Genomic DNA, 26,387 nt, shown 5'->3' on the forward strand with positions numbered 1-26,387 from the left:
ATGTGGCCCCACCCAAGTGCTGGTAGGCCGCTGCTTTTGCAGACAGCCCACCCCAAGGAAAAATTAAGGGAGGAGAAATGCCAACTTCGGACCATGCCAGTGTATAAAACCCCAAGTCAAGGGTGAGACAGTGCTCATGGATCTCTCAAGTTGCCTACTTGACCCTCTTCCACGTGTCCTTTACTTCCTTCTGTTTCTGCTCTAAAACTTAATAAACTCTCACTCCTGTTCTAAAAGTTGCTGTGGTCTGTCACTCTGCCTTATGCCCCTTGGCAGAATTCTTTCTTCCGAGGAGGAAAGGATCGAGTTGCTGCAGATCTGTATGGATTAGTTGCTGGTAACAGGAATCTTTCTGTTACCTGACCTGGATCAGCTGAAAGGGAGGCAAGAAGGTAGGGGTGGGGAATTCCTAAGCAGGAAAGCATTCAGGATGTGGCCAGACTACTTCCGACAACCTATACTTAGATGTGGGAACAAAGAAATGACTGAAAGTTGGGATTTATAATTAGAAGGGAAACAGTGTAAAAGTTTGGAAAATTTGCACTCTGCCCATGTGGGAAAGAAAGAAAAAGCAAGTGCTTTCCTGAAGATGTTCTTCAGAACACACAATGCTTGGGATAATGCCATTCGATAAATAGATCCCAAGGTCAAGTTGGTGCAGAAAATGCAAATGTCCATCGTGACTCTAAAAAGGAGAAGAGTCCATGGCTTTCCAGAAGGTTTGGGCAACTTTTCACTTGAGTGTCTGGAGAAACTGGGCACACCTTGGGAAACACCTTTCCAGTGTTCCAGTGGCATGGATGCTCCCTGGCTGGTCTAACAGATGGATCCTCCTGAAGATCTGCTGCTCTCCAGAGAGATCAACACAAGCTAGAAGCAACTGGAGGGAGGGGCTGCAGAAGTGTTAATGATGGGAGGCCACAAACAGAGTAAGAGGAGCTGTCCGGAGGGCTGAGGTTCACCTCTGCTGACTGCCCATCCATTAGTTCTGTGCTGGGGACCAAGCCCTTCAGCTCCCCAAGTGCCAGCTTTCTGCTGTGGCTGAAAACACCTGCTTCTTTCTTTCCTCCTTTGCGTTCTTTGGACCTCTTAAGGTGGTACTGTGACTTGTATGAATTTTAACATCAACATTTATTTTCATAGCTGTAATATTGGTGGGAAAAAGTAGGAATTCTTGATAGGGAGATGAGAAGTTAGAAAATAATTGATGTATTTTGGTACCTCAAGCCTTGAGAAAATGATGCTTTCTAAGACTTTCGTTTTCAGTGTCAGAGGCAGTTTGTTAGTTCATTTAAGCTGCTGTAATGGCAGCAGCATAATATGAGTCATTTTTGAACAACAGAAATTTATTTCTCACAGTTCCAGAGGCTGAGAAGTCCAACACCAAGGAACCAGGAGATTAGGTGTCTGGTGAGGGCTCATTTCTCGTAGATGGCACCTTCTACCTGTGCCCTGGATGTGGTGGTGGTGGGGGCCAAGCTAACTCCCTGGGTCCTCTGTTACAGGAGCATTAATCTCATTCATGAGGGCTCTGCCATTTAGACCACAGCAGGAAGCTGGCTGAATTTTGTTAGAGAAAGTTACATAAGATTCATCTCTCAGCTATGTTGGAAATGTCAAGGTTACCAATGAGGACAGGTCATTTAGAAAGGATCTGACCTTCTCTTGGACATCAAAGCAATAAAAAAAAGTTACGGATTTCTCCTGATTCCATAAAGCCTTTGTTCTTGGGTCACTTGTACAAAGTGATCATTGCCCCAGTTACTCTCCTGATGTCACTATGTACCTTCCAGGTGTTAGTTTCAGTAAGTATTTCATTTGTGTTTTTCATGATGCTCAGACTTCTAAAATCCTATGGGTAAAAAAGGTCTTTACACATGATGGCAGATGGTGCATTGGACTTGATGTGTTCTTGCCCTGTTTGTAGAAGTAGCCTTTAAGGTGGATCTGGAAGGATAGGTGGAGCTTCTGCATGAAGACGGGAGGAAACAGTGTGAGCAGAGGGTGGAGTGTGGCCTGGGTGATGTGTTGGGGGAAGCATTCCTGTGTTTATTTATCTTTCTCTCTTGTCATAATTTGAGTGTGGCCTCTGTGCCTTGTAGGAGACAAGGTTAGGACTATGCAGGGGTGAAGAGGTGAGGCTGTTCAGTCAGGGACATTTGCACTAAACTTTGCTGTAACTACTTCATCCCCATTTGGTAGGTGTCTTCTGTGTTTAACTCATACCCTAGTGTCATTTTTCATCCATATAGAAATGTATCATATAAAGTGCTTGAAAGATTGTCTCTACAATCAAATCTGGTTAAATGCGGGAACCTCCAGATGCTACCCTTTCCTCCCTCATCCACTAAATCTGCCTCATATTTTGATTGCTTTTAGGAAGTCAAGTAGCCATTTCCCAGGATCTTTAGTAAAGATTAACTAGATAACTTGATCACCCGCTTTCACATGTGTGTTATGACACACATAGAGTAGAGCTATTCAAAATTTATGGTGTGGTGGGACATAAATTATGTCTTACATTATTTCCAACCAGCTCTTGGTGCTAAAACCTTTTGCAGATGAGGCTGGTTTGAGGCAAGAATTGAAGGGCAGGTTCATTTATTGACCACATGCTGTGTGTACCTGTTATATTTTAGGTTTTGCTAGAGAATGAACAATAATGGTGACCAAAAACAAACACGTGTTTACAATCTGATGAGGCAGGCAAGCTTTCATCAAATAGTTATATAAATATAAATTTAACATGGGAAGCAACTTGAATGTCCAATAGGGAAATGATAAAACAAACTGTCATTTTGTTTTGGCTTAATGTTAGGTAGCCACTGAAATTATTTCCAAGAATTGTAAAATGATTTTAATAACACTGGATAGTTTAAAAGTTTGATAATAAAAGTACAGAGTATAATCTGTGTTTTATAAAAACAAATTCGTGTTTGCCAATGTATAGAAAAGTTGGTTATGAACCACAGTGAACTGTGTTTATCCCTGGTGATATGATGAGGAAGCATAGAGCATGTTCTCATTAAGGAGTAAGTTTTTTTTTTTTTAACTAGAATGAAGGTAGATTGTTTCCATTGCCTGAATTTACAATTAAATGCATTGGCTGCTTTAAGTGAGGAACTAAAGCTTTAGTGTGTATTCTTTTTCTTTCTTTGGTTTGTTTCCTTTTGGTTGTAATAGGATGGGAGGTAAGATTAGGATCCTGGAGGGCTCATCTTGTTGTGTGGGACCCTTGTTGTTCTGGTGAAAGCCCTCACACAGAGGGACAGTGGGGCTTGCAGAGATGTGACCTTCGGGCACTAATTCCTTTTTATTGCCTGCCTAAGCAGGATTCACCTTCCTCTGTATGGTGTTTATTTTGGTTTTGATTTTGTCTGCTGTTTTGAAAGACAAAAGCTTGTGTTCAGAGAGAAAGCTTAGAAGTGTTTCCAGTGATGATTAGAGTTTGATAAGTGAGTATTCCTGGACATCTGATTACCTTCTTTGTTATTGATCAATATGTGGATTGTTCTGATTAGTTTCATCATTTCACAGTGATGGCTCCCATCTTCAGTCCTTACCAAAAACGATTGTTTTATTTGAAAGCTTTCTTTTGCAAGCAACTAGTGCATTATTACTTTTATCAATTTAATAACAATTAAATCTGTGTTTCCAGGTTTTAATTTTTTTAATTAAACATTATACATTTTGAGAGGAAAATTAAAAATAATTATTTTGGAAGTACTCATCATATACTCATAGATATAGATATTGGATATTATAGGGCATATAATTTATTTTTTATAAGATGCAAAGATTCTAGATTTTTCTCTGATCTGTAAAATGCCACCCCTCAAAAAATTTTTTCTTTGTTTATGCTCCATAATTTATTTATTTTAAAGACCCACTGGGTCATTTAAAGTGAGAGAGCTTTGTTGGACTGAGGATAATAGTGCATAAACCTGTCTTTTATGACATCTTGGACTTAACCTTCTTTGCACAATAGAGACCCCAAGGTTTGGCCTTAGGAAGCCTGGGTTGTTTTTATGTTATGATTTGAGAGATGCTGAAAAAAACTCCTGCTGCTTTCCTTGTACCTCATATTATACAATTAGAGATGTAGGCTTTGAAGTCTTGACTTTTCATTATGAGTTTCTGTTAAAATATGACAATTAGGATGTAAAGGAACTGCCATCCAGAATCTTACCAAGGTTTCTACCACCAACTGAGAGGACAGAATAGAATGACTCAGGGACAGAAGGACTCATCCCTGCTGGGCCTGAGGGAAGAGCTGGAGGGAAGCTGGCTTCCTCAAGTACTTTCCAGAGCTGATCCTGGTTCTGTAGTTGATAGAGCAGGAGTATCACCATCTTGGACAAGCACTGTCATTTTAAAATTCACCTTGATCAAAAACCACCTGAATTCAAAGGGCATCAGCTTAATGGCTAAGGTCAGCACGACCATAAACCACAAATAACATCTTCAACCGGAAACATTCCAAACTCCTCCCTGACCAGAGACATTATAGCCCCAAGATAATCCCCCTCCAGCCGGGAAGATGCCAGCTCCCAAGATAACTTCCCCTCCTCCCGGAGACATTCCAACCTGTCATAAAACTTCTCCCTCACATGGAAACATGCCAAGCTTGTGATAGGCCCCCTCACCCTAAAACCAATATATACTCTTAGTCTGTAAGAGAAAGCACTCCTGAACGAAATCAGCCAGAAGGCCCTCTCAGGTTTTATCTAAAGTAAACCAGTCTTTAACTGTCAAGCCGCAGTTCGTGTTTCTTTCCTCTTGTTTTAGCTCTTAACAGTAGTGACAAACTCTATTGTATGGGGCTGTAAAATTATTTAGAAGAGAGAGGATCATGCATATGCATTTCACCTGCTTGAAGCTGCTTGGGAATTTACTTCTGGGATTTTTTTTTTTGTTTTGCTTTATCAATTAATTTATAATCTATTTCACCTTTCTCTTTCCACACCTGCCAATCACTGGTCTTTTTAGGTACTGTGGTATTATTGTGGCGAAGAGACTATGATGTTTTATTTTATTTTATTTTTTTACCAAGATGTTGGTTACAATTCCATCCTATTATTCTGGAAAAATGTGGATTTCCCCACCTTTCAACCATCATCCCTTTCTTTTCTCACTTATTGCTCTGCTTTCTGGCAAGTTTTTGGAACATGTCAGTGAAGAAACAGTTGAGCCCTTTTGTGAGATAAATTTCTGTTTACCAATGTGTGAACAGTACACATACTCCAAGCATAAATATACAGTAAACTGTGTACAGACAGTGTTTGAAGAAACCCAGCTGTTTACTACCACAACTTGATGAAATGAACAATGAACTCGAGCCTTTCTAGACTTGGCTGGTAGCCCCTGAGTCTTAGTCCCCTTCTAGGAAGAAGTGCACCAAGGTCACTGTGTACTTCACCCCATGCAGGGAGGGAGAGTCACAGGACTTTCCACCAAGAACAGATCCTATCCCTCCTCAGTCTCATCCCTGCCTCCTGAGAGCATCATGTTGAGAGACATGTCATCCCTGCCACAGGAAGGATTTTGTTAGCAAGCTCTGGCAAACACATCTGGTTTCTTGTACATCTATGTACTTCATGGTGGCAGATTTTGAGAAATTTCACCTTTTATCAAAATAGGCTTTCAGTGTTTGAAAAGTTCCTTTTTGGTTTTGTTCAGTCTTTTTTTAGTTAGGAAAGAATGGCTGAATATTTCTTGGCTACTCCACAGATGCACGACATAGCAGCTGCTTCTGGATCCCTCACCCCCTTGTAAGCTGGGAGCTCTGGTGGGTGCTTCTCAAATCTACTTTTCTTTTTCTGAGTCAAAGGGGAGAGGAACTGCTGACATTGTGGGAGCCAGAGCACCTGAAGCAAATCTATTTTCAGCTTGAATAGTGCAGGTAAGGAAATTGACAGAGCCGCGCATCACTGATTTTGCTTCCTGGTGCTAAATGCACCTAGTGGGCATGCTGAGTACTGCCCCCTCCTGCCATCCAGTGGCAGCAGGGACTGGCTGGTTCCCAGTGCTTTGCTGCCTGGGCTGCTTGTCTGTGCAGGGGCCAATTTCAGCTTTGTGCAGCCTCCAAGCTTCAAGCACAAAGGATCACTCAGTCGCTGAAGAGCAGAAGCCACAAGCACCTCTGGTAGTTTATTGTAGGGCCCAGTAATCTTCCTACAGCTCAAGCGGCAGGCTCCTAAACAAGTATCCGGTAGAATTACTTGTACTCATTATCAAGCTAGCCATGAAAAAATAGTCTACTTGTTTATGAATATGCCTCAATTTATCCTTTTTGATGAAAATCTTAAATGATTTTTTTCTATTATTAAGTTTCATAAGGAAGCATGAAGGAGAAATTACCAAATATTTGCAGTACATATGATGGATAAATTGATAAGAAAACAATCAGCACAGTAGTAGTAAAATGCCAAGGATAGGCTGTTAACAAAAAGTAAGTACCAAAGTTGAATAACAAATTTTAAGCATCACTAATACTATAAATAAATATGAAAGCATACATTTTTAAGCATCAGATTGGCAGAGATGGAAAAAAACTCACAATATACCATGTCAGGAGGGAAATGGGAAAAGTGCCTTCTCATATATTGTTGATGGGGGCATTTACAGGGACAATGTTTATGACAATGTTTGGCAATGTGTGATAACAGTTTAGAATATGCACACTCAATTTCTGACATGGGAATTTCTTTGTAACTCATCCTAAGATAAGTGAACAAATCCCAAAGGAGAATGACCCAGGATGGCTGAGTGCAGTGTTATTTATTTCCCGTGCCATCAGTGGAGCCTGCTCTGCCTTCTGTTCTCTCTGATGTGTAACTCACTGGATTCAGAGCTTATGCGCAGCCCCAGGGCAAACCCAAGGTACCAGGCTAGTGACTGAAGGGACATTTCTTCTGTTCTGGATAGAACAGTCACAGATTCTAGTGCAGGGGCCCTGACACTTGGTGAGCAGCATCCACTTTGTCTTTCCCTGAAGAAAATCATTAACGTCCAGCACACAGCAGTTGTGTCAGCTCTGCAGACAGAGCCTGGCCCATGTGGCTGCTGTCCCCAGGGCTCAGCATGCCTGCTCTGAGATCCACCAGCAGGTATTTAGCCAGGGCAGGTCTGGTCTCCCACACTGACTGGCACCAGCCAGGATTAGAGTCTGGCCTGGGCTCCCTCCTGTGTCACCTTTGTTAAAGCTTCAAGTTCCAGGAGCAGCAGCCTTCTCCTTCCACCCTCTTCAGGAACACCACTGGAGCCTGGTGGCCATTTGGGTGACCCGATGCACTCACAGCAGCAGGATTTGCTCTGTCATCATGAATGGCATCTCCATGTGCCAGTGTCATCAGATGGTCAGAGTGGGGTGTGGGGAGCATGGGGCAGTTGTGCTGTGGATTTTTTTTTCTAGAGGCAATATTTGGAATTAGAAACCTATTTACATACTCTTAGCATTAATTTACATATAATCCTCTAATAACTTCAGATAGTCTTCTATTCAACTAATTAGTGCAGCTAACCAGTGTTTTAGCCCAACTCAGCATTAATGGCATTAAACTTGTGAATTACTGAATAGATTTGTAAAACTATAATCATGGTAATGGTAAATCAGCTTAGGCCGCTCACAAATGCAGCTGGCAATAGCTGTTCCTTAGCCATGATTCCTTACACTGGAGTGATATCTCAATTAACAAATTCCAGGGAAATTGTGCCTTCATAACTTTTGGCTGAATTAGCCTACACCCTAACAAAAAAGGAAGGACAAGAAATTAACATTTATTATCTTTCATTTTATAGGCCTGTGCTAATGCTAACCGTTATGATTCTACTTTAATTCTGTTATTTAATACAAAGTCTATATCATTTGTCAAATTGGTTTATGAAGAGTTGAAACATCTAGGAAAGGCTATACTATAGATTTTATAGATTATGTGAAGCTTGCCTGATAACGGCTTGGCTGTGTCCCCACCCAAATCTCATTTCGAATTGTAGCTCCCATAATCCCCACATGTCATGGGAGGGACCTGGTGGGAGGTAATTGAATAATGAGGGCAGGTTTTTCCTTGCTGTTCGTGTGATGGTGAATATGTCTCATGAAATCGGATGGTTTTAGAAAAGGAAAGTTCCCCTGCACACACTTTCTCGCCTGCCACCATGTAAGATGTGCCTTTGCTCCTCCTTTGCCTTCCGCCATGATTGTGAGGCCTCCCTGGCCGTGTGAGGCCATTAAATCTCTTATTCTTTATAAATTACCAAGTCTTGGGTGTGTCTTTATTAGCACTGTGAGAATAGACTAATACATTGCCCTTAGGGTTTAGAGTGTACCACTGGAGCTGAGTTTATCTTTCCCTCCTTTTCTCCTTGCTTACCCTTTATCCTGGAGTGAGTTGTCTACCACCTGCCTCACTTGAGAATAGATAGTACAGGAAAGGGGACAGCTCAGCTCGCTCTGCCACTGACCCTGTGTTGACTTCCACTTGATGGATTCCACTGGATGTTGATATTGTCCTGCACGTTATTGGAATGACATGCTGACTACTGGTGTGTACAGATGACTTTCAATACCCTTTGGGGAAATTTTACCCCTTCATAGGTTGTGCAGAGAGTAGGGAGACCGGTTGTCAAACAGTAAAAGAGTACCTGCAATTCATGTCATTCTTTGCATTCACCTTAAAATACTGATTTTAATAGATTTTTGATATCTAAATGTATACTTTTTGTTTTTGTTGCTGTTAAGTCACTTATTCATTTAAAGTGTACGTGTTAGCTTTGGTGTATTTTTAAGGAATTAGGAAAATAATTTTAGCCAGAGAATGCTCAGTCTCCCTCCTTGTTTACCCTTCCCCAAAAAGCACTATTGACCCTGTTGGTTGAGAATGTTGGTCTAGGAAATAATTTTATATTCTTTATAATTTTACGGTTATGTTCTCCCATGAGTTTTAAGCATGAATGATACAATGATAGGGGGTTTTGTTTGTTTTTTTGTTTTTCACACTGAGACCGTGAAATAGGCTCTCCATTGGCAGTGTCATGTCATCAAAGATGAACAACTCGAGATTCAGGAGACCTAGGTTCTGGCTGAGCTCTGTGCCCTTGAGCTCCCATATGATGGGGGGCAATCTCTGCCTCCATTTCCTAAACTGATCCCTCTGGTCCATCATGTCTCTGACATCCACTAAGGCTACATCTTTTCATTGGTGTTACTGTATGGTTTGAAGGATAACTGATGTCAGTGTATTTATGGTATCTTGGTGACTCCTACCTTATCCCTGTTGACTTTTAAGATTTTATGGCAAATTGAGTTAGGAATCTTTTCCTAGCAAGAATGCTTTATAAGTAAAAGGTCCTTAAAAATAAAAGAAAAAAACCTAACATGTAGACTTTTTCTCTGCAGCCCCATGTTCCGGAACCTTCTGTTTTTAACCTGACTGTTAATATTGGACTAATTTCTTACTGCAGTTTGCCCAGTTTTGTGCCAAAGAGCTCCTTTTTTGTACTTCCTCAGGCATGACCTTATACATCTTCGCTGGAGATAAAGTGGGATTAGCGGGCCTGAGCAGTTCGAGGAAGGAAAGTGTCTTATCTCTATAACTTTCCAAAGTCATCCTCTTCTGTGTGGTGGGTAAGTTCTGTGGTATTAGAGTGCTGTGTTTCAGTGATAATGTAGCCTGGTCGATTTCTAAAGTCTCTGTTTAATGTTGTTTCTATTAAAACAAAAAATGTGGCTACCAACCAACTTATAAACAAGTTGATTGGAGGCAATCCTTTTTTACTGTGAGGTAAACCATGTGATAAAATATTTTAAAGTTAATGTAGCTTATCAGTTTGTAAAACAAGTCATATGCTTTACCTTATTCAGTTTCTCCCAATGTCAGAGCGATGGTTCCAAATTATGAATTGTGATTGAGATCTGGAATGAATTCACCAGTGTTTTTCAATTGTCTTTTTGTTGCCCTGGCATGGTTGATATGCTTTCAACCTGTTTTTGTTTGTTTGTTTGTTTTTAATAAAACTTGTGACAACAAATGTATGAGTTTAAAAAATTTTGTTTTTATGTCAACCAATCATCCAAGTCTCTGGGCACCAACTGAGTGTTCTACAATTCAATTCAGACACTGTCTGGGGTTAGCCCAGACCCAACAGGTTAAAAACTGTCTCACAAGATTACCCGCAGTAGAGGCTCCAGTTCCAAATCCCATGTTATCACCTGCAGTTTTGACCAACCGGCTATAAATTGGGGGTCCCCTTGATCATTTGCTGGAAAGTTTCCCAGAACTCAGGAAAGCACTGCAGTTACTGTTAACAGTTTATTATAAAGGATACAACGCAGGAGGAGATACACGGGGTGAAGAGGTCTGGGTGTGATGCCTCCATGCCATCTCCTGGCACACCGTTCTCTCAGCACTTGGATGTGTTCACCAGCCGGGATATTTTCTCAACTCTGTGGTTCAGGAGTTTTGATCGAGCTTTAATTACACAGACATGATAGATCACATCATCGGCTATTGGTCATTGCCTTAATCTCCAGCCCCTTTCCCCTTTCTGTTCGTGAGGCCCTCAGTTGTTGCTTTGATATTTCTGGAGACCTGTGTTCATCCGGAAGCTGTCTTATGGGCCACCAAGAGTGGCATTATGAGAACAAAACGTACTCCTAGCTTCCTAGAAATTCTGCGGGATTTAGGAGTTCTCAATCAGGAATGGGACAAACACCAAATTTTAGAAGACAAGCTGCTCCTATTATTCCTATCAATCAAGATACTACAAAGATTTTAGGAGCCCTTGATGGGAACCTGGGACAGTGAGCAAATATATATATTTATTATTATATCAGAGTGTAGTGTAGTGTTGTCTTCTAAATCTTATCCATCCTCACTTTTTTCTTTTGTGATTTCCCTTTCTTTGAACATCTCTGAGACCTACTTCGCCATGTAGATGTTTGCTTTTTCCGTTTTACATCCCAAAGTAGGTTTTAAGTCCCACGAGAGAGGAGATTTAGCTTATGCTGCTTCTGTGCTGGTGGCTCCATTCAGCTCAGTGTTATGTATCCCCAGAGGAAGCTATGTTTCTTATGCTGGTTCCACGGGTACCCCAGGAACATTGAGGGTACTGTGTGGGGTGTTGCCTCCTATATGGTATAGGCTAGGAGAATAACTGTAGCGCATCTTCATGGAGTTTTAATGTCACTCAAAGCTTTGGAGGAAATTAAAATGAATACAGGAATATTATGGAGTAGCAAATGATTCACAAACAGGTGGCATCAATGAAGTTTTATGTTCATTGACAGATACCTTTGGATTATGCATGCTTCCCCAGAGATGTATTCGTTCACTCTTCTCTAATGGGGTAGTTAAATTGGAGAAGTCAGAATATGTATGTATTTGAGTGTGTAGTCTGTAAATTCTACAGGAGTGAATGTTACTGTAGTAGACATTAATTCAGTAAGTTTTGACTGGGTGGAGTGGGTCACGCCTGTAATCCTAGCACTTTGGGAGGCCTAGGCAGGAGGATTGCTTGAACTCAGGAGTTCTAGAGCAGCCTGGGCAACATGGTAAAACCCCGTCTCCAAAAATGTCCCAAAAATTAGCCGGGTGTGGTGGTGTGGTCTGTAGTCCCAGCTACTTGGGGGACTGAAGCTGGAGAATTGTTTGGGCCCAGGAGGTCGAGGGTGCAGTGAGTCGAGATCACATCTGGGTGACAGAGTGAAACTCTTTCAAAAAAAAAAATTGGTTGATGGTCTTACTCTACATATATATTTTTTGAGTCTCATTTCTATGATGTTTTCAGTATTTTACTTAGATAGGCTTTAACAGAATGAATTTTCTCTTTTATTTTGCTTGGCTGTCTTAATCATGGCCTTCTTCATGTTAATGTTACCTCATTCAAAGAGTTTTTGCCTGACTAATGAGTTGTAGTTTTAAAGTGCTATGTAGTTAGATATTCATAATGAGAGATTAACCAGAGCCATGGATCACATCTCTGACATGTCCCATGTCCAGTCTGCCAAATTATACCCCTTAGGATTCCCTGGCCACAGGGAAGAGCTTGAATAACAGTGTTCTGGTGGCTGGGATTTTCTCCTGTCTGATCACATAAGTTAACTTACCTGATGTCTTGTTCACATTTGTCTCTAGTTCCCCTGGTGCTATTATTGCCAATAGTGAAATACCAAAGGTTTGATATGAAGATGGACATGTGTAAGGGAGAGCTGGGGGTGAGCCAGCCCAGTTTTACCTCAGCTGATGTCGTTACTGGGTCAGAGTGGGGTTGAGTCTGAAAGGCAGAGCGAGGTCAACATTGACAGAACTGAACTAAAAACAATGTGTGGGAAATAATTCAGCATTATCAAAGTGAATTTCAGAGAGCATCAGCTACTTCTTGGGGCCTGGGGTCACACCTCTATAGTGACTGGTCTCAGAGAGAGGGCTTTACCCCTGAACCTACTGCCCTACTCTGAACCTATTACCCAACATTGCTGAGGTCATTTATGATCTCCAAAAGAACTTGAATGAGGATACGTGCCTGGTTTAGTGAATTGGCTCCAATTTCCTGAGCCCTAATATGCCATGGCACAGCTGCTGTAGTAGTCACTGTAAATACATTATTTTATTGAGTTTTCACAGAAAGTCAATGAAATAGATATTCCTGATCCCCTTTAGTTTCAGACAGGAAACGAAATCCCTGAGAGGTCACATGATTTGCCCAGGCCTCAGGTTACATTTGGGAAGTAGCAGCGCTGAGATTCAGACTGAGGACAGTGTAACTTTAGAGACATGCTGTCATCTTGCCCCAGTGATACACACTGAGCACCCAGTGTGCAGCAAGCAGTGGGTCGTGTGCTGGCAATATAAAGAAGAATGAAGCCGCCCACGTTGCAGGGGCATAGCACATCATCTTCAGCAGAATGCTAAGGAGGTTCCAAAATGACTTCATTGAAAGCACTGCATAAATGCATGACATTAGGCTGGCAATAGTTTCCTGCCAATATATGAAGTGCTAAGAATCAATAGAAAGAAGTATATGGTTATAAAAAAGAAATGAGCAGAGCCATAGAAAGGCTAATGGAAAGCATGGAATGTTAAGAAAGTAGCAGATTTATTTATGTGAAGTTGGGAAGATGCTCCTCTAGCAGTTTTTGGCTGATTTTGATGATTGATATTATACCTAAAGTAGCTGAGTTACTCCGATTAACATCACTTGTGTTATTTAAAACCATGCTAACTCAGAGACCCTTACTTTTAATACACCTGAAGGTATTTACCTCTTTATGTTGGATGTGAGATGTTACAGAGTCAGAGGAAACAAATTAAACAAGGGCAATGTTAGGTGGTTTCCACACCAATCGTCTGTATATTGCATATGACATTGTGCCCAAGGGGTTAGTGATGATGTGTGCAGGGCACGTAGGGCAAACGCTTTCATGGGAGGGTGATGAGAATCAAGACAAGGATGAACCGCATTAAAAAGGTAATGGCTCAGTATTAAGTCGTAGAGAAGAGTGGATACTGAACATTGGTTTTTATTGAGCAAAATGAGTTATTCTTAGTTGACCCAGCTCTTAGGTTTATAGACCAAATCAAGAATGTTATACTAATATTGATTTTCTTATATGATCTTTTGAATTTAATCTATAATACTTTTTCTTGGCAGTGGTAACCTCTAAAGTGTACCATTCTGCTTTCTGAATCGCCTTGATATTTTTCATCACCAAATACTTTTTTACTGTTTTAATGGAGTTACGGCAATGAAATTAGAAAACTAAAATATTTTGGGAACAGTCAATAATTAAGCAATACTGTTTATTTTGGTCTTACTTGAAATAGATGGACAGGGAGGAGAAGGAGACTTATGTCTCTTATGGCCCTCTAGCTTCATACCCATCCCATTTCATCTGCATAGCCTTGATGACCATTTTGCAGATAAGGACATTGTGGTTTTTTTAAGAGGTTGAATGAATTTGCTAGTTACGACACAGTCAGAATTTGAGCCCAGGACTGTTTCTTTCAAAACCCCTTTCTTTTGCTGGAGTGTGCTGCTGCTTGCAGTTTGAAATGACTGAACTGTAATGACCAGCTAGATTATGAAACACGAAGTAGGAAAGTTGTGGTTATTTTCTGACTTACTTATTTTGAGCAATGCTGTCATATTAAGTAGATATTTTATGCAGTCTAGACATGTCTGAGGAACCTCCTACCTTGCTGGGCAATGAGGACGTATTCACCTTCAGCAGAGGCAAGTGTCTTTCTGAACTGGTGGTGGCTGAGTATAGTTGAGTTTCCTGCACTTTAAAAACTGTACTCTGGCCACTGTTTTGATTCTCTTGTTTGGCCTGTTTGTATTTTGAGCAGTCCCTAACCAGGTGTTAGACCTGTAGCTTACCATACAATTCTCTATTGACTCGAGCTCTGCCGTTGTGGACTTTGTACGCACATCATCTACCATCTCCTGCATCATCCCTGTTTGCTTTGGGCTCTCCCAGTATGATTCATCATTCAATATCCAGTGGGAACCTCAACCTCTTCCAGGAATGTCTCCTCTGGCATCCTCTACATTTGCTGTTCTTTCTCCTAAGCCTCCAAGGGACTTGATGCCTGTCCTCTTGTTAATCATATGCTCTTTTAGAAATGTATTTATATTTCCCTATGAATATGGTGGCCTTCTGGCTTCATACATTTTAAAATGTTTGTGGCCAGGGATGATGATTTAAACAACAGTATTTTGGAAAGTAGGACTTTTTTTTAAAGTCCTCTCACATTATCACTTAGTGTACAGTAACTATTGTAGTAAAACTACTTGGCAGTATAGCGGTAAAATAGTTTAATCACAGTGGTACAAAGGGTGCGGGGAGTATGGCACTGGTACATTGTTGATGGGAGTCCTAACTGGCGCACTCCCTCTTAGGAGATCCATTTGGCCCTATCTGTTAAAATATAAAACACACAAACCATTTGATGAGCAATTCAGCTTTCAGAAATTTATTCTAAAAATGCTTGCATGTGTATGAAAAGATACAAGTATTTCCATTATAGAGTTACTGATTTTAGCAAAATATTGGAAACAAATGTTTATCAGTAAGGAAACAGCTAAGTAAACATGGGCTTTTATATGACGGAATACTTGGCACCATTGAAAAGAATGAAGTAGATCGCTATGCACTACTGTACTGCTGTGGGAAGTCACCAGGATTAATTCTTACCAGACAAGAAGAGGTGCACAGTGGTTTGCTCATGTTTGTTTGAAAATCAAGTCTGGCGGAAGATGTGTATGTATACTTATACATACAAGATGATGATGTAAAGTGTGAAATACTTAATAGTTTTGGGGCTTTAGTTCCAAAATTATGATTTTATTCTCCTCTGTAATATTTCCCCATTTGTCTTTAACATAAAATAATGATAAATCGCTTAATATCAGGAAAACAATCCAAAAATATTATCTCTCCAGGAATAAAAATATTATTCTGTGAAAATGTGTAGTCTTGGCCTATGAGCCATATTTATCTTAGGGCGGTGTGGAACAGCTGCTTCCCAGCTCCATATGTAGGCAAGCCCTGTTTTGAGAAGCAAAGCTTTCTATTTATGAATTAAAGTTGGGATCTGATACTGCTTTTTGATGGTTTCTATGATAGTTTGATGATTTAAGTTGATGAAACTGAATATGGCTTCTAAGGCATGTCACCATCTCTTGACATTTGACCTGTGAGAGCATTAGTTCCTTGACACGCGTATGACCGTACTCTAGAAAGGTGTTGTCTGAATTCCTGCTTCCAAATCAGTCTCCTCACTTCAGGATTTTCATTGCTTTAAGTGACTCTTGTATTTGCAAAGCCCATATCCATTTCAGTTCTGCTCCCATCTGATCCTTTGTGAGCTGTTTAACAGCCCTGGCCTGAAAGAGGAACAAACAGAGAGGGGAAATGAGAATAAGAAATGATTAAGTGCCAGGGAGGGACCCAGAGTTAAGTGGACAGGTGCTTTATGTTGATGTTTCTTCTTCAGTATTGAAAGCTTACTATATTGTTGAACGTTTTTTCATCTTTGTATTTTGTACTTACATATTGATTTTTTTTTTTTTACCAAAATGGAAATGTAGAATTGATTTGATTAATTAGACTTATCATTCAGATAGAAACTGTTCCAAGCTCTTTTTTTAGGAACAAATCTTCTTAGGTGAATATTAACATGTTGTAATGTAAATTAGTTTTCTATAATACTTTATCGCTGCTGTTTGGTGAAATCAAGTTTTATTGGATGATTCAGTGTGTACGAGTGTCATAAATGAATTTTTCACTATTACTGGAGATTTAAGTTTTTGGAGAAATTGTGTGACTAGTAATCAAAAGGTATAAAACATTTAGCCAAGTGGAAAGTGAAAAATTGTTGACATTTGATATGTAAACATAGGCCTCATTTTAATTCAGTCATCTTGTCAAGGTAGCAGAACAGTATGTGTAGTAGATAGTGATACCTGTGCTTTTAATTCCATTCTTTTTATACTTCTGAGTTATTTTGCTTTGTTTAGAGGAGAAGAGAGAGGAATAGATTTTATTGTTAAGCCTGTGCTGAATCTGAGGTGCCTCCCCATTTGCCCACTGTCTTTCTAGTGCACAGTCAGAGGAGCAGTGGACCTGTTTCTTCAGCACAGAGCTCTCTTAAGGCTTAATAGGAAAATTTGCAGAGGTATAAATATAATGGAACCATTAATTCTCAGCTTTTTTTTCCTATTGTGTTTTATTTTTGTTTTTCAGATACTAAAAGTATCTGACAAATAAACAGACTGAAAGGTAAGCTTGGTTTTTGGTAAAAACACTCAGAAAGGAGAAAATAAAGAACACCTTAGTTCTAAATATAACACTACAGGGTTATAAAATAAGACAGCCTTTTTTTCTGGAAGAACAGAGACGTGGCAGTCTGATGGATCTTAAAAGTCTCAGTGACTTTATTTTATACCCATGTAACTAGAAGCTATGAGTCTTTTCAAAGTGTTTGTAAAACCAAAGACTTTTCTTTACATATGTGGATCTCATAAACCTATGGTCAGATAACCTATTTTCAAAAGTTCAGATTTTTTAAAATTTATTTTTAATTTTTATTTTTTTAATTTTAAAAATTGTGGTACATAGTAGGTGTGTATATGTGTATGGGGTACATGAGATATTTTGACACAGGCACGCGGTGTGAAATAATCACATTGTGGAGAATGGGGCATCCATCCCTCAAACATTTATCCTTGAGTTACAAACAATCCAATTACACCCTTTATTTTAAAACGTACAGTTGCTACTGGCTCTTATTCACCTGATTGTGCTATCAAATAGTAGGTCTTCTTCATTCTTTATATTTTTTCAGATTAGTTTTGAAAGAAAATATCTGCATGTGTTTCCTCATTCACTGCAGATACTTCCCACAATTGCTTTTTCAGCTTTGCAAGTTTTTGATGTTTGTAAACATCAGAAGTTTTCAATTTTCATGTGGTCAAATATATGTATCATTCATTTGATTTTGTATACTTCTTTTAAATTTCTTTTGTAAAATAGTCATTCCTCACACAAAATCAGTTAAAGAATTACCAGTATTTTTTGTTTGTTTTCTCTTTTTAAACAGGTAATAAAACCCTGTACATTCTATTTTGGCACGTGACGGGAAGTAAATATCACTTCTTTTTTTTTTTTTTACCCAAATAGTTTTTCAACACTATTTTGTATGTAATTTATTCCTTCTACATTGGTTTATGAGATTATATATGTGTGTATGTGTGTGTGTGTGTCTGTGTGTATGTGTATAAATATATATATATATAGAGAGAGAGAGACTGAGAGAGAGCTAATATATCAGAGTTTGTTTGCTGTGTCAAGTCTTTTGTTAGTTTTCATTATTGTTGCTCTATTTTTTAAAATAATAGATAATAATAAAATTTAAGAAATTTTTTAAAAAAATTCCTGGGTCCTGTCAATTGTTTAATCTTTCCAACGAACTTGGGAATCATTTTCACAAGTCAAGTCACTCCCCTTGTTTTCCCCTTTCTTCTGCAGACCTTTTCACTGTGAATTCCAGGACAATAATTTGGGTAGAGCGGCATTGTATACTATTCAATCTTCATATACAAGGACTGTCTCCCTTTTGAATTCCAAATTTCTTTCAGGGTTTCTTAGAAAGTTTTGTGACTTGTTTCACATAGGCCCCTTTATATATTTGTTATTGTAAAGGATGTTTTTCATTATATCTTTATTTACTGTTGGTAATTGCTGGGATTTAAGCTGTTGATTTTTCAAAATTGTACATTAATTCCCTTCACCACGCTTTTATTTGTTCTAATTAATTCCCTTCACCACGCTTTTATTTGTTAAAATATGAAATGAAAATTATTATCAGAATGTTCTGGGAACTCAAATACTGGGAAAGAGTTCATGGGTCCATTCACTAGGTATCCAGCTTACTACAGACTTGTCATCAACAGAAGGTAGCTGGTGCCTTACAAGAAAACAGACAAGACCTCATTAAAATCTACATCACTCATTTCTGCCCTAATCTGCATGAAATGACCATTGATATCTCCTTATAGTTAATAATGGTAGTAATAATCTATTTTACCGATTAGAGATGGTACATAATGGTAGTAATAATCTATTTTACCGATTAGAGATGGTACTACTGCTGACAAAACTGTTGTTTATTACTGTAGAAAAAACTGTACATTTCATTTATTTATCTACTTATTTATTTAGAGATGGAATTTCGCTCTTGTTGCCCAGGCTGGAGTGCAACCTCGGCTCACTGCCACCTTCGCCTCCTGGGTTCAAGCGATTCTCATGTCTCAGCCTCCCTACTAGCTGGGATTACAGGTGCATGCCACCACGCCCAGCTAATTTTTGTATTTTTAGTAGAGAGAATGTTTCATCATATTGGTCAGGCTGGTCTCGAACTCCTGACCTCAAGTGTTCCGCCTGCTTCAGCCTCCAAAAGTGCTGGGATCACTGGCATGAGCTACTGCACCCAGCCTACGTTTCAGTTATTCTTGATGTGTTTTAAAAGTGTGCATTCCTTAACAGTTGGATATAAAAATATACATTTTATAACTAGGAATTTTACACATTTTTAGTTCTCTGAAACATGTAAACCCAGTGTTGAACTTCTGTACATCAAGTTTTTATCACCTTTTCCAGGAATGTATCGTGAATGAAAGTGGAGGATGAGCTGGTATGACATGGGTCCTGTCTGGGGATTCTCCTGTGGGAGGGAGAGGACCTTTGCCTTGGTAGCTGTCTACTGTACTAATATTCATTCCTCTCTGCCCCAGTCTGTGGTGTCAGTTTTACCACTTGAGAATTTCAAAAATGAAGTTTACCTCCCCAGTCCCTTTAAAAGATAAAAATAAATTAGCTCAAATTCTAGCCACAGCCGTAAGTGGTCCTTGTATGTGGCAATGGCTAAGAATGGACACTGCCTGCTTCTCAGGTGTCCTCTGTCTTTGCTCTGAGCTGCGTGACAGCTGTGCCTTCCGTGCTTCTCTTCGGAGGCTTGTTTCTGGGCATGTGTTCACCTCAATGGATGCTTAGATTTTGGTTCACCAAACGACACAGAAGTCACTGCCTTTGATGTGGTGACCTCAGAGCAAGTGGCCTCCAGGTCCAGTTTATCTAAGTCAGAAGCTGAGATTCAGGAAAGCCACTGCAGCTGTTTCCTGTAGAGAGGCTGGCGAGGCAAGGACCTCATTCCCTGTGGGCATATCTGCTGGCTGATACCACTGTGGCATGGGGATGGGTTCCTGGAGATGGAGGCACACAGGCCCGGAGAGGAAGTAACAGGAATTTGTGACAGATCACACTGACCCGAAGGAAGGCCCTGACATAGGTATGTCCCCTTTTCCCATTCAGAGTAGTTGCTGCTGCTTGTCTTTATGTCTTGGATAACCCATGTTGTCGTCTTGAGTATACTGTACCCCCCTAATCTGCTGGGCTGAAAGGTCAAGTGCAGGCAACTGAACGTTTACTGACCTTGAGTGGTTTAGGGAGGAGGCAGTGTGTTATGGAAGCATCTCCTTGAAGTCTTTGTCTGTATGAGAGGACACATTGCACCAACTGATAAAATTTGCTCCACTCACCAGAGTCAGTGAAGTGAGAGTGAGCTCGCTTGGCGGGGATAACTGACATTTATCTGTCAACCAAATTCAGTGGAAAAAAGTATGGGCATTGGAGTTAGATCTGGATTTCCGATGCTTGCCAGTCCCGCTTCTTCTCTGTGTAACTACAGTGCCTCATTTTCTCTTTCTCTTTTTTTTTTTTGAGATGGAGTCTTGCTCTGTTACCCAGACTAGAGTGCAGTGGCGTGATCTCAAGCTCACTGCAACCTCCACCTCCTGGGTTCAAGCAGTTCTCCTGCCTCAACCACCCAGTTAACTGGGAATACAGGTGTGTGATACCACACCTGACTAATTTTTCTTTGTTTTTAGTAGAGACAGGATTTTACCATATTGGCCAGGCTGGTCTCTAACTCCTGACCTCAAGTGATCCACCCACCTTGGCCTCCCAAAGTGCTGGGATTACCAGCGTGAGCCACCGCGCCTGGCCAATGTGTTCCCTTTCTATAATGTAATATTGATCTTTAGTTATGTTGATGACTAGATGAGACAATGTATGTGAAGTGCGTGGTTGCTGAATAAAGAAATAATAATAATAATAAAATAAAACGCCATTATAATTATTTTTATTATGCGTCTGTTCTTCCACCAGATGTTTTGCTGGAGGTGTTAGTAAGAAGGTAACCAGCGGCCGGGCGCGGTGGCTCAAGCCTGTAATCCCAGCACTTTGGGAGGCCGAGACGGGTGGATCATGAGGTCAGGAGATCGAGACCATACTGGCTAACACAGTGAAACCCCATCTCTACTAAAAAAAAAAAACACAAAAAACTAGCCGGGCGAGGTGGCGGGCGCCTGTAGTCCCAGCTACTCGGGAGGCTGAGGCAGGAGAATGGCTAAACCCGGGAGGCGGAGCTTGCAGTGAGCTGAGATCCGGCCACTGCACTCCAGCCTGGGCGACAGAGCGAGACTCCATCTCAAAAAAAAAAAAAGAAGGAGATAACCAGCTTTTAGAGATATTCCTCATTGATCTGCTACAGAGGTGAAAAACCTTAAAGGCAAGCTGCTGTTTTTGATTTAGAAAAATCTCAGAAAGACCCAGGACTGCACAGATTGTAAACCTGGTCGTTAGGCAGAATATGTTTGGCAGGAGTGTCACTTCACCCCCAGGTACATTAAATTAAGAGCAGCCTCTTGATTACAGCAAAAGTCCAGTTCTAGGTCTCCTTTACGTAGCAGTTTACCCACAGCTTCTCAGGCATGCATGTGTCAAATGAGGTCCACGTGCTCTCTGTGCAGAATACAACAGAGATGAGTGGTAAGAGATGTAGAGAGCAGAGTAATTTCAGGTTAGTGTTTGAATTTTGTGTTTGAGAATAGCTCACAATTAAATGCTGGGAAGTGGCACAGGAAAGTGACTTGAACTTTAAGAATGTTCCCTTTTCTCCGTTCTCCCATTTTACCCTGAGATTTTCCATTTGTATTAATTATCTCCACAGCTCCTATTAGGTTGTACAGTAGAATCTGAATTTCAAATAAATGTCAAAATCAGAAAATAGGCCTATAATCTTTCACAGGCAGTGAAGAGAATGGACTTTGTTTCGGAAGCATTTTGTCCTGTGAAGCACAGACCTTATTTTTCAAATGCCTTGTCACCAGAAACCGTGAGCAAATCTCATTAAAAGACTCTTGAGGAGTCCTGGGGATGGTGGCAGGATGTGGCGGTGTGGAAGAGCAGGCCTGGATCAGCAGTGCTCATGGACCGGAGCGTCCTGTCACCTCACCGTGACTTCCAGGGACATGCAGTCACCCACAAGTCTCTTCCCTCGCAGGACCAAACTTTCTCATCCATAAGGTCAAGATATTAAAGCAGCTGATTCTTAACGTTCTTTCCTGAGTTCCATGTCTTTGGGCATACATATGAAAAACCACTCTGCATATCAACCATTCTGGAAGAATACATGAGTACATTTTTATTCACTGATGCCCATAGTACTTGGGTGGATAAAATTCGTCATCACCTCCAGCAGTGATTTTCTGTGTATTTGGGTTTCGTTGCATCATTGGAGTCATTAAAATTATTTTATATGAAGGGCCAGTTTATAAAATAAATAAAGTAGAATTGCTGTGGTTTCATCAGGGACTGAACCCTATGTTCCTGTTTCACTTTCACTCCCTGAGCATCCCTTGAGATATCCATAGAGCCCAGGATTTGAAAATTTTAGACATTCAGGGTTAGATCCATGCCCCCGAGTGTACCGTTGTATTCTTGATCCAATCCTGTGCCTACTTTTCCCACCAACATTTTATTATGAAAATTTTCAAGCATACAAGAAAAGTTGAAAAAATTTTACAGTTAAACCTCACATAGCCACCACCTCGATTCTACAATTTACATATTACTGTACTTGCTTCATAGTCACATATTCATCTGTGTATCCCTGTATCCTCCACCAATTCTTTTTTTTTTTTTTTGATAGGTTTCAAATATGTTGCGAATTCCTCTTAAATGTGGATAACGATAACTAATTAGCTGGAGTTCAACATTTATATATAATTCTTTTTTAGAGTAAAATTTCCATGTAGTGAACTTCACAGACCTTGGTTATAGCATTAAGTAGGTTCCTTTTTTTTTTTTTTTTTTTTTTTTTTTTGAGATGGAGCCTTGTTTTGTCACCCAGGCTGGAGTACAGTGATATGATCTTGGCTCATTGCAACCTCCGTCTTCCGGGTTCAAGTGAGTCTCCTGGCTCAGCCTACCGAGTAACTGGGATTACAGGCGCCCACCACCACACCTGGCTAATTTTTGTGTTTTTAGTAGAGATGAGGTTTTGCCATGTTGGCCCGGCTGGTCTTGAACTCCTGACCTCAGGTGATCCTCCCGCCTCGGCACCCCAAACTATGGGGGTTACAGGTGTGAGCCAGTGCACCTGGCCCCTTCATTAAGTTCTGGCAAAAGTGTGTGTCTTTGCAATTTAAACTTTCTGTCAAGATACTAATCATCCCCTTTACCCCAAGAAGTCCCCTCATGCCCCTTTCTGGTCAGTCTTCATTCACACCATCTAGAAGTAGGTATTGTTCCGATTTTTTTCCAACCAAGAAAGTTGTTTTATCTGTTATATAGTTTCCATATATATATGATATATAATATATAATATATTCTTAGTGTCTGGTTTCCTTCACTTATCAAATGTTTTTGAGATTCATCCACATTGTGTATACAGTAGTTTGTGTATGTGTGAGTATGTAATCCATTTTATGATTGTACCACTGTTTACCCTTCTGTTGATGGATATCTGGACTGCATTCATTTTGAGGCTGTTATGAATACAGCTGCAGTGGTTGTACAACTCTTCTTCTGAGTATTTTTTCTTGGTTAAATACCTAGGATTAGAATTGCTGAATCATGTGGTAGGTGTGTGTTTAGCTTTGTAAAACATTGCCAACCCTTTTTCTGAAGAGCCTGTACCATTTTACGTTACCAACAGATTGAGAGTTCTGCCTGTTCCACATCTTCACCGACATTTGGTGTTTTCAGTCTTTTTAAATTTAGTTTTTCTCCTGGAACAACAACAACAACAATAATAATGATGGTGATAACTAAGAGTGGTATTCCACTGCCTTTTATTTGCATTTCCCTGGTGACTAATGATGTCAAGCACTTTTTCATGTGTTTATCAGCTTTTTTGTATCTTCTCTGGTAAAGTGTTTGTTCAAATCTTTTGTTGATTTGTTTTTAACTGAGCTATTTGTCTTTTGATTATTGAGTTGTAGGAATTCTTCATATATCCAGGTGTCAGTTTGTATCATATTCTTTGCCAGTCTTTGGCTTCCCTGTTCATTTTCCTAAAGATGTCTTTTGAGGAATATAAGATTTTAATTTTCAAAAAAATCCATTCTCTAAATATTTTCTTTCATCATTATTGCTTTCTGTATGCTAAAAAACCTTTGTCCACTCCAAGGTATGAAAGTATTCTCATATATTTTATTGTACAAGCTGCACATTTGGTCACTAGTCTTTACATTTAGGTCTTTGCTGTGTCTTGAATGGATGTATTGTGTGTGCTGTGAGATAGGAGCTCTGCCTTCTTCTGGCCCCTCCTTCAACATAATCTCTGCTGCTGTTACCCTGGCTGACTGGCCATTTTCCAAATATATATACACTCATGTCTGTGTACTTGTCTGTTGTGTTATTGGCTCACTTACTTACTTGTTTGTTTTATTTTTTTTATTTATTTATTTTTTGAGATGGAGTTTCGCACTGTGGCCCAGGCTGGAGTGCGATGGTGTAATCTTGGCTCACTGCAACCTCCATCACGTGATTCTCCTGCCTCAGCCTCCCAAATAGCTGGGAATATAGGTGCACACCACCAGAGCCATGGATTTTTTTGTATTTTTAGTAGAGACACGGTTTCACCACGTTGGCCAGACTGGTCTCCAACTCCTGACCTTGTGATCTGCCTGCCTTGACCTCCCAAAGTGCTGGGATTACAAGCGTGAGCCACTGCACCTGGCCCACCTCTTTATTTATTGATTGCTTATTATGTGCTAGCGGCTGGGATAGGTATTAAGTATGTAGTACTAAATAAAACATAAATAATCTGTGCCACTGTGTTTCTTGTTGTGTAGTAAGGATAGACATTAAACAAATAAACATGAATGCTCTTCTATGAATATCTGGTGAAGTTCTTTTTATCCTTTAAAACTCAATCTTTAGAGTATCTGAAGACAAATAAATGTAATCTACCATTATCGGCAGGCTAAAGAAGAAAAAATCATATCAATTGATACAGAAAAAGCATGTGGAAAAATTCAATACTCATAAAAATAAAAACTCTTGGCTGGGTGCGGTGGCTCACGCCTGTAATCCCAGCACTTTGGGAGGCCGAGGCGGGTGGATCACAATGTCAGGAGATCAAGACCATCCTGGCTAACATGGTGAAACTCTGTCTCTACTAAAAATGCAAAGCAAAATTAGCCGGGCATGGTGGCGGGTGCCTATAGTCCCAGCTACTGGGAAGGCTGAGACAGGAGAATGGCGTGAACCTGGGAGGTGGAGCTTTCAGTGAGCCGAGATTGCGCCACTGCACTCCAGCCTGGGTGACAGAGCGAGACTCTGTCTCAACAACAACAACAAAACAAAACAAAACAAACAAAAAAAAACCTCTCAACACACTACGGATAGAGGCAAACGTTTTCAATTTGATAAAGAACATTTATAAAAATCTTAAGTTAACCTCATATTTAATAGTGAAAGACTGAATGCTTTCCCTCTAAGACTGGGAAAACAACAAAGATGGCTGCTTTTACCACTCTTCTTGACATCATACTAGAAGTTCTAGCCACTGCAATAAGGCAAGAAAAATAAAAGACATTCAGATTAGAAAGGAAGAAAGAAAACTATGTCTGTTTTCAGATGATATAATTGTCTACATAGAAAATCCAAAGTAGTCTATCAAAAATACAACATAACACCCTCCTTAAACTAATAAGTGAGTTCTACAAGGTTTCAGGATATAAGATCAACACATGAAAATCCGTGAGATTTCTTTACATTGGTAATGAATATGTGGAAACCAAAATTCCAAACAGAATATCATTTACAATCACTCTCAAGGAAATGAAATACTTAGGTATATATTTAACAAAACATATTGGGTCTGTATGCTGAAGATTACAAAAACCTGATTTTTGAGAAAGGACCCAAATAAATGGAGAGACATATTGTGCTCACAGACTGGAAAACTCAACATACTGAAGATGTCACTTGTCCCTAATTGACTTGTAGGTTTAATTCAATTCATATGAAAATATCAGCAAAGTTTTTTTTCTTGAAAACATCCTCGATGAAACAGTTAAAATGATTAAACTTTCAAAATTTCAACCCTTGAGTACTTTTTAGAAATGTATATAAATATTTCAGTAAACTTTGTATTTTAGAGCAGGTTTTGGTTTACAGAAACATTGGGAAGATAATACAGAGAATTTCCATATATCCTACACCCTTTCTCTTTTACTAATGTCTTAAATTAGCATGGTACACTTGGTGCAGTTAAGGAACCACTATTGTTACATTATTAACTAAATCCACACTTCATTCAGATTTTCTTATTTTTTACCTAATACCCTTTTTCTGTTCCAGGATGCTACATTACATTTAGTCAGTAATCTTTCCCTGACTGTGACTGTTTCTTATACTTTCCTTGTTTCTGGTGACTTTGACAATTTAAAGGAGTACCTGTCAGGTGTTTAGTAGAATGTCTGTCAGTTGGATCTTTCTGATGTTTTTCTCATTTTTAGACTGGAGCTATATA

General features: G+C 39.8%; 1 protein-coding gene across 3 annotated transcripts in view; it reads left to right on the forward strand.

Annotated features, from left to right (window-relative positions):
• The window catches only part of FARS2 (phenylalanyl-tRNA synthetase 2, mitochondrial), a 524,099-nt gene that overhangs the window by 70,120 nt on the left and 427,592 nt on the right, over positions 1 to 26,387 (forward strand). Inside the window, exons 2-3 of one of the 3 annotated variants that reach the window (XM_011962639.1) lie at positions 20,729 to 20,756; positions 21,073 to 21,131. The exons of the other annotated variants lie outside the window; for them this stretch is intronic. The gene's annotated coding sequence lies outside the window, so the exon portion shown is untranslated. The remainder of the gene's footprint in view (positions 1 to 20,728; positions 20,757 to 21,072; positions 21,132 to 26,387) is intronic. 3 annotated transcript variants of the gene reach the window in all.

The sequence above is a fragment of the Colobus angolensis genome, unplaced genomic scaffold (genome assembly GCF_000951035.1).
Source record: "Colobus angolensis palliatus isolate OR3802 unplaced genomic scaffold, Cang.pa_1.0 Scaffold6, whole genome shotgun sequence".
NCBI lineage: Eukaryota > Metazoa > Chordata > Mammalia > Primates > Cercopithecidae > Colobus > Colobus angolensis.